We start from the raw sequence: 12,142 nt of genomic DNA on the forward strand, positions 1-12,142 counted from the left end.
TTATTTGACTGATCTGTTTTATACCTTGATTTCTTTTGATTGTAGGCTGTATTTGTGACTTTAATATATGATTCAAAATTTAATAAACAGTTACCTCTAAGTTCAGAATACCAAATTCGTAGTATCCAAGATATGCATTTTATTGGAAAAAAAAGGGGGCCTTAGCAATTATAATTTTATACTCATCTAAAGTTTACTCAATATTTTAGAGCTTGTTTAGATGGAAATAATTTTTTAAATTACTTTCATAACTTAGAATGTTTTTTATGGGGGCGCCTGGGTGGCACAGCGGTTAAGCGTCTGCCTTCTGCTCAGGGCGTGATCCCGGCGTTATGGGATCGAGCCCCACATCAGGCTCCTCCGCTATGAGCCTGCTTCTTCCTCTCCCACTCTCCCTGCTTGTGTTCCCTCTCTCGCTGGCTGTCTCTATCTCTGTCGAATAAATAAATAAAATCTTTAAAAAAAAAAAAAAAAAAGAATGTTTTTTATGAATTATCTCTAACAATGTAAATAAGTGGTAAAAATCTCTTGTTTTTCTAAGTCCTACAGTGAATACATAACACACATGTATATAAATACATGTATCAATACATATACAAATATATGTGTGAATGAATTTTTTATCCTATAAACTGAATCAATAATAGGGAATGTGGACTAATTTTGTGTGTATATTCTTTATGAAGAAAGTGATTTTTAATTCAATTGTATACATCTAATAATGAAAAGAATTCCCTATTTTCAAAGAAAATATGGTGTTGTAACTATTTGCAAGTATTTTAGAAAAAAATTATTTAAAAAAATAAATTATTCAGATAACAGTTTGTAAAGTCCCCTGTTAGAGCCTCATCTTGCTTGGAATTACTTTATATCATAAGCAGTGCAATACATCTGCACTTCATGTTCTCTACTTGAGCATTTCACTAGTGTAGATATTCTTTGAGTAAAAAAAAATAAACGATAAGATTTAACGAATGCTAAAAAAACAAATGACAATATCTGGAGGCCATTTTAAAACCCGAGCGCTTTCGAGGTACAAATGGACTGAAATACAACGAAAGCCACATGTTCCTGGGATATTTGATACTTCAGTACCTGAGCACCATGCTGTAAGGCACAGCTCCCTGCCACCTTGTTTTCATGTGCTTTGCACCATTGCAATGTATCACGATCCTGCCATCAGCGGTGATCAGGGAGCGGTCAGCCTATGGAAGGCTCCTCTTGTCCCAAATGAGAAAATGTTTATTTGAGAAGATTACTGTTATCCTGATACTTTACCTCTGTTATTTTGAGCTTTTGCCACCTAGGAACAATCTATATGACATTTTTCTATTTTGGTATTTTCTAGTGTCCGTTATCAAAAGGTCAGACAAATGTTTATAATTTGTATAAATCTAACAACACAGGAGAAGTAGAAATATATATGACGGCATTGTTCTCATTTGACGCTGTTTATTGCGGTTTTAAACATGTTTCATCCTTTGCCATTCTTCCTTTTGAGATCTAGTGTAATTCCTGTTCTCTCACATCTGATTGTCTATTCCTCTCCCCTTGACCATCCTAACACCTAGCTTCTAATAAATAGAACATTTTAGAAGTGATACATTGATTTCCAGGGTAAGATACTACATGGTCATACATCTTCCCCCTGACTCTCAGGATTCCTGTCCATGGAATCCAGCAGCTATATTATGACAATGCTTATTTCACCTATAAAGTCTGAATATAGCTGCTTTGACCAACAGATTCAGCCAAAGCCCAGCTGAGAACCAGCATCAAAAGCCTTCTTTAAATGAGGAAACCTTTGAAACTGTACAGCCCCAGTTACTGTCTGACTATAATTACATGAAGGGCTTCTGAACTAAAACTGACTAGCTGGACGCAGTCCACCCTCAAAACCATGAGAGAGAATAATTTAAAATTCACCGATATTGTTGTATTCCACCAAGTTCTGCATGGTGATGTTTCCTTTTTAACTCATTAAAACCTGGCCACTGTTCCATAGATATAAAATACAGGGGAATATCAAATGCTAAGTGAAATAAAACAGTCACCAAAAGAAAAATGCTCTATGATCTTATTTATATATGATGTGTCTAGAGTAGTTAAACTCCTAGAAATAAAAAGTAGAATGACATGCACACTCCCATGTCCATCACACCATCATTCACAATAGCTGAGATATAGACACAATCTAAAAGTCTGGTGACAGGTAATGGATAAAGAAAATATGTTATATACGTACAATGGAATATTATTCACCCTTAAAAAAGAAGGAAACCATGTCATGTCCAACAACATAGATGAACCCGGAGGATATTATACTAAGTAAAATAAGCCAGTCATGATGGGGCACCTGGGTGGCACAGTGGTTAAGCGTCTGCCTTCAGCTCAGGGCGTGATCCCGGCGTTCTGGGATCGAGCCCCACATCAGGCTCCTCCGCTATGAGCCTGCTTCTTCCTCTCCCACTCCCCCTGCTTGTGTTCCCTCTCTCGGTGGCTGTCTCTCTCTCTGTCGAATAAATAAATAAAATCTTTAAAAAAAAAAAATAAGCCAGTCATGAGACTAGATATCATGTTAAGTGTTCTTACAATAACAACAACAACAACAACAACAATAACAGTAGATAATGGTTTCCAGGGACTAGAAAAAGAAGGAAATGTGAAGTTGTTATTTAATGAGTATAAAATTTCAGTTTTGTAAGATAAAAAATTCTGGAGATTAATTGAACAACAATGTGAATATAGTTAACATTTCTGAACTATATGCTTAAAAATGATTTAGATGATAAATTTGTATTATGTGTATTTACCAAAATTAAAACAGTAGTATTTTTTATTGAAGTATAGTCGACACACAATGTTACATTTGTTTCAGGTATGCAACATAGTGATTTTTTTTTTTTTAAGATTTATTTATTTGATGGAAAGAGAGACAGCGAAAGAGAGCACAAGCAGGGGGAGTGGTAGAGGGAGAAGCAGGCTCCCACTGAGCAGGGAGCCTGAGGGAGGGCATGATCTCAGGACCCTGGGGTGATGACCTGAGCTGAAGGCAGACGCTTAACAGCTGAGCCACCCAGGTGCCCCACAACATAGTGATTTGACAACTCTGTATAGCAGGCCGTGCTCATCACAAGTGTAGCTGCCATCTGTCACCATACAGTGTTATTACAATACCATTGACTATATTCCCTAGGCTGTACTTTTATCCCTGGGACTTATTCATTCCATTACTGGAAGCCTGGGCCTCCCACTGCCCTTCAACCATTTTCCTCCCCTTCCCCCTCCCCCAGGCAACCTTCAGTGTCTTCTCTGTTATTTTTAGGTCTATTTCTGCTTTATTGTTTGTTCATTTGTTTTGTTTATTAGATTCCACATGTGAGTGAAATCATATGGTATTTGTCTTTCTCTGTTTGAATTTTCACTTACTGTTTAGATCCATCCATGTTGTTGCAGGTGGAAAGATCTTATTCTTTTTTTTTTTTTTCTGGCTGAGTAATGTTCCATTGTATATATATGTACCACCTTCTTTATTCATTTGTCTATCAATGGACCCTTGGGTTGCTTCCATATCCTGGCTGTTACATATAATGGTGCAATAAACATGGGGATACATGCATCTTTTCAAATTAGTGTTTTTTTGTTTTGTTTTGTTTTGTTTTGTTTGGATAAATACTTAGCAGTGGAATTACTGGATCATACAGTATTTTTATTTTTAATTTTTTTAAGAAAGCTGTATACTATTTTCTGCAGTAGCTGCACCAATTTATATTCTTACCAACAGTGCACAAGGGTTTCTTTTTTTCTACATTCTCACCGACATCATTACTTCTTGTCTTTTTGATTCTGGGCATTTTGACAGGTGTAAGGTAATATCTCATTATGGTTTTGGTTTGCATGTCCCTGATAATTGGTGACGTTGAACATCTTGTCATGTGTCTGTTGACCATCTGTGTATCTTCTTTGGAAAAATGACTGTGTCCTCTGCCCATTTTTAATCAGATTCTTCGTGTGTGTGTGTGTGTGTGTGTGTGTGTGTGTGTGTGTATGTTGCATTATATATGTTCTTTATATATTTTGGATATTAACTCCTTATGGATATATCATTTGTAAATATCTCCTCCCATTCAGTAGATTGTCTTTTCACTTTATCAATGGTTTCCTTCGCTGTGCAAAAGTTTTTAAAAAATAAGAATTTAAAAAGAGGGTTTTGATATTACTTAATCTGAGAGAACAATGGTGTAGGAATAAGAATAACTCATCAAATTCTGATGGATCCATCCATCAGAATTTGGTATTTACATACAAGAAAACTATATAGAAACTTAGGATATTAGAACTGGAGGGAATCTTAGGGATTGGGCCCCCATTTTATATATTTAAGGAAAATTACATCCAGATTGAGTTAAGGAGCTTGCTAGAGACTAAGTCTGACTCCAAGATCTATTTTTTTTTTCAATAAATATTAACATGGAGCACATCTATGATATATTTAACAGATGGCTTTACCTACAAGTGCAAACTACTGATTGCTATTCAGAACAGTAAACAGCCCAAAACAAATTTTTCTGCTCTTTACATCAATGAGACCGTGAAACTGCTTGCTTTGAATCATATTCTGCTGCCACTTTCCCCCATGATACAGCAAAGCAGTCAGACCATATTTCAGCAGCAAGACTGTGGAAGGAATGAAAAATAAACCTTGATGAAGTCGTTGACGTGATGTCTCTTTTCCCACTCTATTTGAATCATTCCACTGCTGCTGACTCCAGTAAAATGAAAGCTTCGGTTCCAGGCTTTACTGATAACTCGTAACGAAATAGCGCTGCAAGAGAAAAATGGAAACAGTAACAAGAGTCTCAGACCATGTTGTTACAACCTTGATTTATCATGGGAGGTGGGGCTGCTTAAACCATTACCTAATATTTTTTGCAGGTATTAGCAAAAGATTAAGGATATAGATATATCATGAAAAACAATGAATTTCAATAATCATTCTAGTAGCTCTTGGTATGGTAATGATCTCAAAGAATTTCTCCAGTCTCATAGGATGCTACCTATTTCAGATAAACTTAGTTTCTCTTTTTCTTTTCCAACATACTAAATTAATCCTTTAAATAAAGATACTTGAGGAGTTCCATTTCAAGTTACAGTCAACCCTGTGATTTTCCCAGTTATGCTTCTGTGAGTTTTCTAGTTTACAAGCTGTTGATGCAGGAATCCTGTATTTATGATTCCTCAGGTTATGCAAGTGAAGCTTGTCCTTGAAAGCATATTTCAGGTGTTTCTGATAAACATCAAGGACACTAAAACGAACTTAAAACAAAATAAATGGTAGTTAATATTAGATAAATAGTGGAATTTAGTCAGGATCATTTCAAAATAACTAAGAAAGTCCTTTTGGAGTAACAACTCTTCGATGGGGAACGTTCTTTTAGCTGCATGTGCCTACAATTAGAGTATCTGCCAGCAGATGGATTTCCAGATTCTGTGAGTAGATTATAAATTCTCTTGATAGAGACATTGATGGGTGAGGGGATTGTGGACCAAGATAAACTCTCAAAAATATGTGTTCACTTGTGTGTTTGTTTGTTTGTTTGTTTGTTTCAAATGTGCATTATGTGTGTGTATACACACACTACAATATTACTCAGCCATAAAAAATAATAAAATCTTGCCATTTGTGACAACATGGTTGGACCTAGATGGTATTATTCTAAGTGCAAATAAATTAGACAAATACTGGATGATTTCACTTATATGTGGAATCTAAAAACAACAACAACAATAACCAATGAACAAAACAACACAGAAGTAGACTCATAGATACAAGAAACAAAATGTTGGTTACCAGAATCGGCGGGGGGGGGGGGGGGGGGGGCAAAAGAAATAAGTGAAGGGGATTAAGAGGTACAGAGTTCCAATTATAAAGTAAATAAGTTATATGGATGCAAGGTATAGCATAAGGAATATAGTCAATAACATTGCATAGTGATGGATGATAATTAGACTTACGAGGATCATTTCATAATGTATAAAAATACCAAATCACTATGATGATGTACACCTGAAACTAATAGGATATTGTATGTCAATTATATTTCAATTTAAAAAAAACACTTCATGCATGTATTTACAATGGAGTGTTTGTTAATTATTTTGAAGTGATTCTCACTAAATTCTACTATTTGTCTATTAACTACCATTTCTTTTGTTTTAAGGTTGATTTAGTGTCCAATGTATTTAAGGAACATCTGGAATATGCATTCAATGGACAGGCTTGAGGCCTATAACCCGAGTAATCATAAGTATATGTACTGGCATTGATTACTTGCAAACTAGAAGAGAACGCTCACAGAGGTAGAAGAATTGACACATAGTCAGTAGACTTGACTATAAAATGCACCTCTCATACATATCTGTTAGTTTTTTCTTGGCTAATGATATAAAGCTCTTGGCCTCAATAACTCCACTTTTTAAATGTTGGTAACTATTCTACCTGACATGTTTGTGATAAATAAAATGTCTGTAAATAAGCATTTAACTCATAAAAGATACCACGAAGATGTAAATGCATTATTATATACCAAATGCCAGGGATATTCTTCCTTATTTCATGGATTTATGGAGAGTATAGTAGACATTATCTCTAAGTGCTTTCCTTTTTAGAACAAATGACTTCCACTCCTCAAGCTGTCATTATAGTTTTTCTTAATTGTGCAGGAAAATATCATCTGAGTTATGTCTGATGTTACTTCTATTACCTTTTGTAAAACTAGAGAAAAACATATGTTGTTAGGTGTGAGACTGTTTCGATCCCCTCGTGTGCCCAAGATGGCGTCCATGTCTCTGCTTCTTTCTTAACACTCAGTATTTCTATAAATTCTGTGATAACTTTGCTGTCAGCAGGTGTTTATACACAGGAACCACTTCTCAGGCAACCCATGTTTAAAATGGCATCTTTTTCTTAACCATGAAACATTTAAACTTTCAACAGAAGCCACGAAGGTTTTTTCATTTAATATCTTAGTGAAATAACCAATTTCCTATCCCATGTGACTTGAATCACTCTGAACATTTTGGGAAATGTCTCTGATATCATTCCAAGCTCTACCAGTGGCTTTATTATGTTCATTCATTAAATAAATATTTGCAGGATTCCTAACATGTCCAGTTGTTGTTATGGCCCTTAGAAACTGAGCAATGAACCAGACAATTCTCTGCCTTCTTGAAACCTTTATTCTAAGTGAGGATATGAGCAATGTATGAAGGTTAATGAAATACGTTTTTGAAGTTGCAAGAATGTAGATATTGTAGTACTCGATATATTTGAAATATAGAAACAAAATGAAAACCAAAACAAATTCAACAAACTCCAGACAATAAAATCTGGCAAAAGTGTATGAATAACAAAGATCTTAACAATCAAGTCGTCAAGGTAAAGGGAGAACTTGAGTAATCTTATCCATAGAATGTAAAATTGAAATTAAACAACTGGGGGATTATGGTTACAAAAGCACAAACAGAACACACAGTAAAATTACTTAGCAGGAAATGGATAGAAGAGGGGGAAGATAGACATTAATATCTAAAATTTAAAACTACAGGGGGCACCTGGGTGGCTCCGTCGTTAAGCGTCTGCCTTCGGCTCAGGGCGTGATCCCGGCGTTCCGGGATGGAGTCCCATATCAGGCTCCTCCTCTGGGAGCCTGCTTCTTCCTCTCGCACTCCCCTGCTGTGTTCCCTCTCTCGCTGGCTGTCTCTCTGTCATATAAATAAGTAAAATCTTAAAAAAAAAACAAAAACAAAACAAACAAAAAAAACTACAGTGTAAAATCTTTGATGACAGCCGTATCTTTAGGAAAATTTCTTAGTATCTCAGATCTCATTCAAATTCATTAAATGCCCTTCATCTTTGGTTAAAATCGTATCTAAGTTTGATGATATTATCTAAAATGTAGTATGTAGCACTTTTTTTTCCTAGTACTACTAGAAAAGTCGTACTTTCTAAAGTTGTTTCTATGATATGAATTTATATATCTATATATCATCTATCTGTGTTATATACCCACTGGGTGGTGACTATCAGAAAATATTAGTTGTGTTTATTTTTATGACTGGTTTTTCTGTAGAATGAAGTAGTATTAGCACATAATCTGAGAGCATATCTGAAGTTCATAATTATGAATTTATAGTAACAAATTGTGACTTCTCCAGTAGCTCCTGCTATTGAAACATATACATGAAGAAAGAGTATAAAATAGTTGAGTCTTGGTTCAGTATTTTGCTAGGTGGGTACAAAAATTAAAAATATCAAGAAGAGTCATAGTATTGGCAGAAGCCTGAATGAAATAACAGGTTGTGGGATCTTAGCTGAAAAAAAAAAAAATAAGGCAGTAAACAAAGGCAAGGAATCATGGAATACAAGGGAACAGCCTTCAAAAGACTATGAGTTCTGTAGATAGGGACTGACAGCCAAAATAATGTGGAAGAAATACAGTGCGTGGCCAGAATGTTACATGATTTAATCAGTGATTATTGAGGTTAAAAAAATTCAGATGATGACAAGATCCGGGATGAGGACAAAATGAAATGTAGCTGACCTGGAGTGACAAAGAAAGCATTTGCTACTGATGTGGGAAGCAGGAATCCGGTTTAAGATGACTGTAGTAGAAGCTGACGTCACTGAGGATGATGGGTGTACTTAGTGGGGACACAAAGTTGAGCAGGCACTTATACGTGCAATGAAAGAACACTGTGAGGAAATTAGAAGAGGTGTCATTACCATTTCTAATTTGCAGATAAGCAAGTTGAAGTTCAAAGCAGATATGTAACTTACTCTGAGTAGCTTAGCTTGTAACTAGCTAACCCAGGATGAAAGCTCTCATTTTCTCATTTCTACTATCTCATATACCCAGCAAGCTTAGAACTTCATTACTTTCTTGGACTTATTATGTGAAAAGATCTTTATACATTTAAAAGTTGATTACATATGTGGAATAGGCTGTTGCTCCCATAGAGTGATTCAGGGCGTTGGAGGGACTGGAGAGCAAATATAGCATATTATCTTCTCTGTGACTCTTTGTGCCCCGCCCCCCATAACAAATAGCAATGAATTCAAAGTTCACTTTATAAAGCTATATTTATTGTATAGCTGCTTAATATTACAGTGTAATCTCTCTTTAGTTCAGGACAAGCAACAGGGCTCTGAAGACTAGGAGCATAGAACAAGGACTTTGAATACATGTGCCTGCCTTGTAGAGGAGTGATGTTGAGCAGAGAGTTTATGAAATATGGTGGCAATGCATTAGAACAAAATTCACAAATTAGATTCTCAGGCCCAGCCATAGGCCTTGGGGCTCTAGAAATAGATGTCAGAAAGATCTCAGGGTATAATGGGCCAATTACATACAACCATACCACGGAAATATCATGGGTTCATTTCCAGACCACCCCAATAAAGCAAATAGTGTAAAAAAACAGCTCAAATGATTTTTTTTGGAGGGGGGTTTCCCAGTGCATATAAAAATTATGTTTACATTATACTCTAATCTTTTACTTTGCAATAGCATGACATCTAAAACAATGTACATGCCTTAAGTTAAAAATACTTTCTAGCTAAAATATGCTAACCATCATCCGATTTCAGCAAATAGTAATTTTTTTTTTTTTTTTTTTTTTTTTGCTAGTGGATGGTCTTGCTTCCATGTTGATGGCTACTGACTAATCTGGGTGATGGTTACTGAAGGTTGGGGTGGCTGTGGAAATTTCTTAAAATAAGACAACAGTGAGGTTTGCTGTATTGACTGACTCTTTCTTTTATAAACAATTTCTCTGTAGCATGTGATGCTGTTTGATGGCATTTTAGCCACAGATTAACTTCTTTCAATACTGGAGTCCATCTTCTAGAGCCCTAACACTGGTTTATCAACTAAGTTTATGTAACACTCTAAATCCTTTGTTGTTATTTTAACAGTCTTCACAGCATCTTCATCAGGAATAGATTCCATCTCAAGAAATCACTTTCTTTGCTCACCTGTAAGAAGCAATTCTTCATCTGTTCACATGTTATCATGAGATTGTGGCAATTCATTCACATCTTCAGGCCCCACTCCTAATTTCAGTTCTTTTGCTATTTCCACCACATCTGCAGTTGCTACCTCCCCTGAAGTCTTGAAACTTGGATTTGTAAAAAAAAAAAAAAAAAAGCAACATCTGTGAAGTGCAATAAAGCAAAGCATAGTAAAATGAGGGGTACCTGTATTATACTCTATAAAGTCTGCAGGAGACTAATAGGAAAGAATGAAAGAGAAGATTAACAGCTAACATTTATTAAGACTACTCATTCTCAGGCCGGGCACCATCCTAACTACTTCATCAATTATTATTTAATTTTCAAACATTTTAAGATGTAGTTATTATCCCACAGATAAAGAAACTGACACTCAGATAGTCAAGGACCTTCTGCAATCACCCACCTAGCCAGAGCCAGAGTCAGGCCATCAGGGTGGAGGTGTGCACAGCTCAACACTGAGTAATCCTGTGGACTAGAGGCTTCATACCAATATGACATGATTTCAGCTCCTTCAGCTCCCAACAGCTTAGATATTACAATCTTCATTTTATATTTGAAGAAATGGAGGTTCACAAAACTAATAACTGGTTAAGTCAGAATTCAAGATAGACAGAAAATGTCATTGTTGCCACCGTTTATGGGCTAAGGGATGTCATGATTCATTTAAATTTTAACACTGTTCACAGTAATTAAGCATAGTCATCTATCAGAAGAATGTTCTATCACATCCCTCTTGAATGCAAATGTAATTTGCATTAGAATATACTATTGTCGGCTCCACTTAGGTCTCTGGATAGCCTTCTAGTTGCTGCATGCTTACACTGAGTTTGACAGTATACATCAAAGGCAATGGTAAGATAAATGGCTGCAAGGGATTACTTCATTTTGGGGCATATAAAAGTAAAATGGAATGTCAGGATAATTTGGGTTATCAAACAGCGGGAATCTCACTCACCACAGCCAGAATAAAAAGAAAGCAATCGGCTGAGTATGGGGGGAAAAAAAAAAAGAATGTTCATGCTTTAATTATTGTTTAGGCTTATGTATTATATGTTTAAAAAGGAAAAGAAACGATGAAACCACTATGCTATTCACTGCATTCGCTGCCTGCCCAGGGTATCACTCAGACACAATAAAGGATGGGGGCGAAAGTTAATAGCAGACCTGGCTTTCAGAATTGATAGAATTTTTCCCTTAGATTTTGTGATTTGAGTTGAGAGATTCCAAATGCAATAGCGATATACCTTGCCTTTTCTCTGCCTTGGGAAGATGCAACCGGGCATCCACAGCAGCAGAGACACATATGCTCAGCAGCTCCCTGCAATGTTTAGAAAGAAAGGTCAGAAGTTCGATAACGGAGCATATTGGACTTTTCCAAGGAAATAAATACCACCTTCAGAAATGGCCCACCAAATCTAATAACAGGTTGTGTTTTTTTTGTTTTTTCCCAACACTTCTTATCTCCCAACTCCATCAAAACAACTGTTGCATTTTTAATCTTTTTCCATGCCAGTTCTGCCAAATGTCTTTTTTCCCCCATTATTTTCTTGTCAGTTCTCTTCTTTTTCTTAACAACAAAAACTCCAACAGAGTGCATTTCATTATGATCTGTGTAAAAGGCAACGCATGCCTTTTAAATCATTTTTCAAAGTTAATTTTGCTTAACTTAACATTTTCAGATGAGAGCTCAGGGGTTTGGTGCATTCTCTGTGCTTCCTTTAGAACCGCCGAGAGGGTTAGAAACATAAGCTCGGTACTTAGGAGACAGAGCGGATTCTGCAGCTAAAGCATTTCCCGGTTATGATGGCTACAGCCACATTTGTCTATGTAAAAGCAAACAATCTGACTCATCACATCTGCTCCCTATTTGTCTTCAAGTCACATCTGCTGACTTTACCAACAAAAACAAGTTGTGCTTTTTTTTCTTTGCAGTTGGCATAGCAGAGTTGGTGGGGACCTGGAAGGCTCTGAGACTGTTGCTTTGTCTCTTCCTTCCCAGATCATCAGCAACATTGTCACATAAATTCAGTTGCAGCTCCTCATTATGAGAACAGAGGGACGAGGAAA

Source organism: Ursus arctos, unplaced genomic scaffold (assembly GCF_023065955.2).
Source record: "Ursus arctos isolate Adak ecotype North America unplaced genomic scaffold, UrsArc2.0 scaffold_23, whole genome shotgun sequence".
NCBI classification, from domain to species: Eukaryota; Metazoa; Chordata; class Mammalia; order Carnivora; family Ursidae; genus Ursus; species Ursus arctos.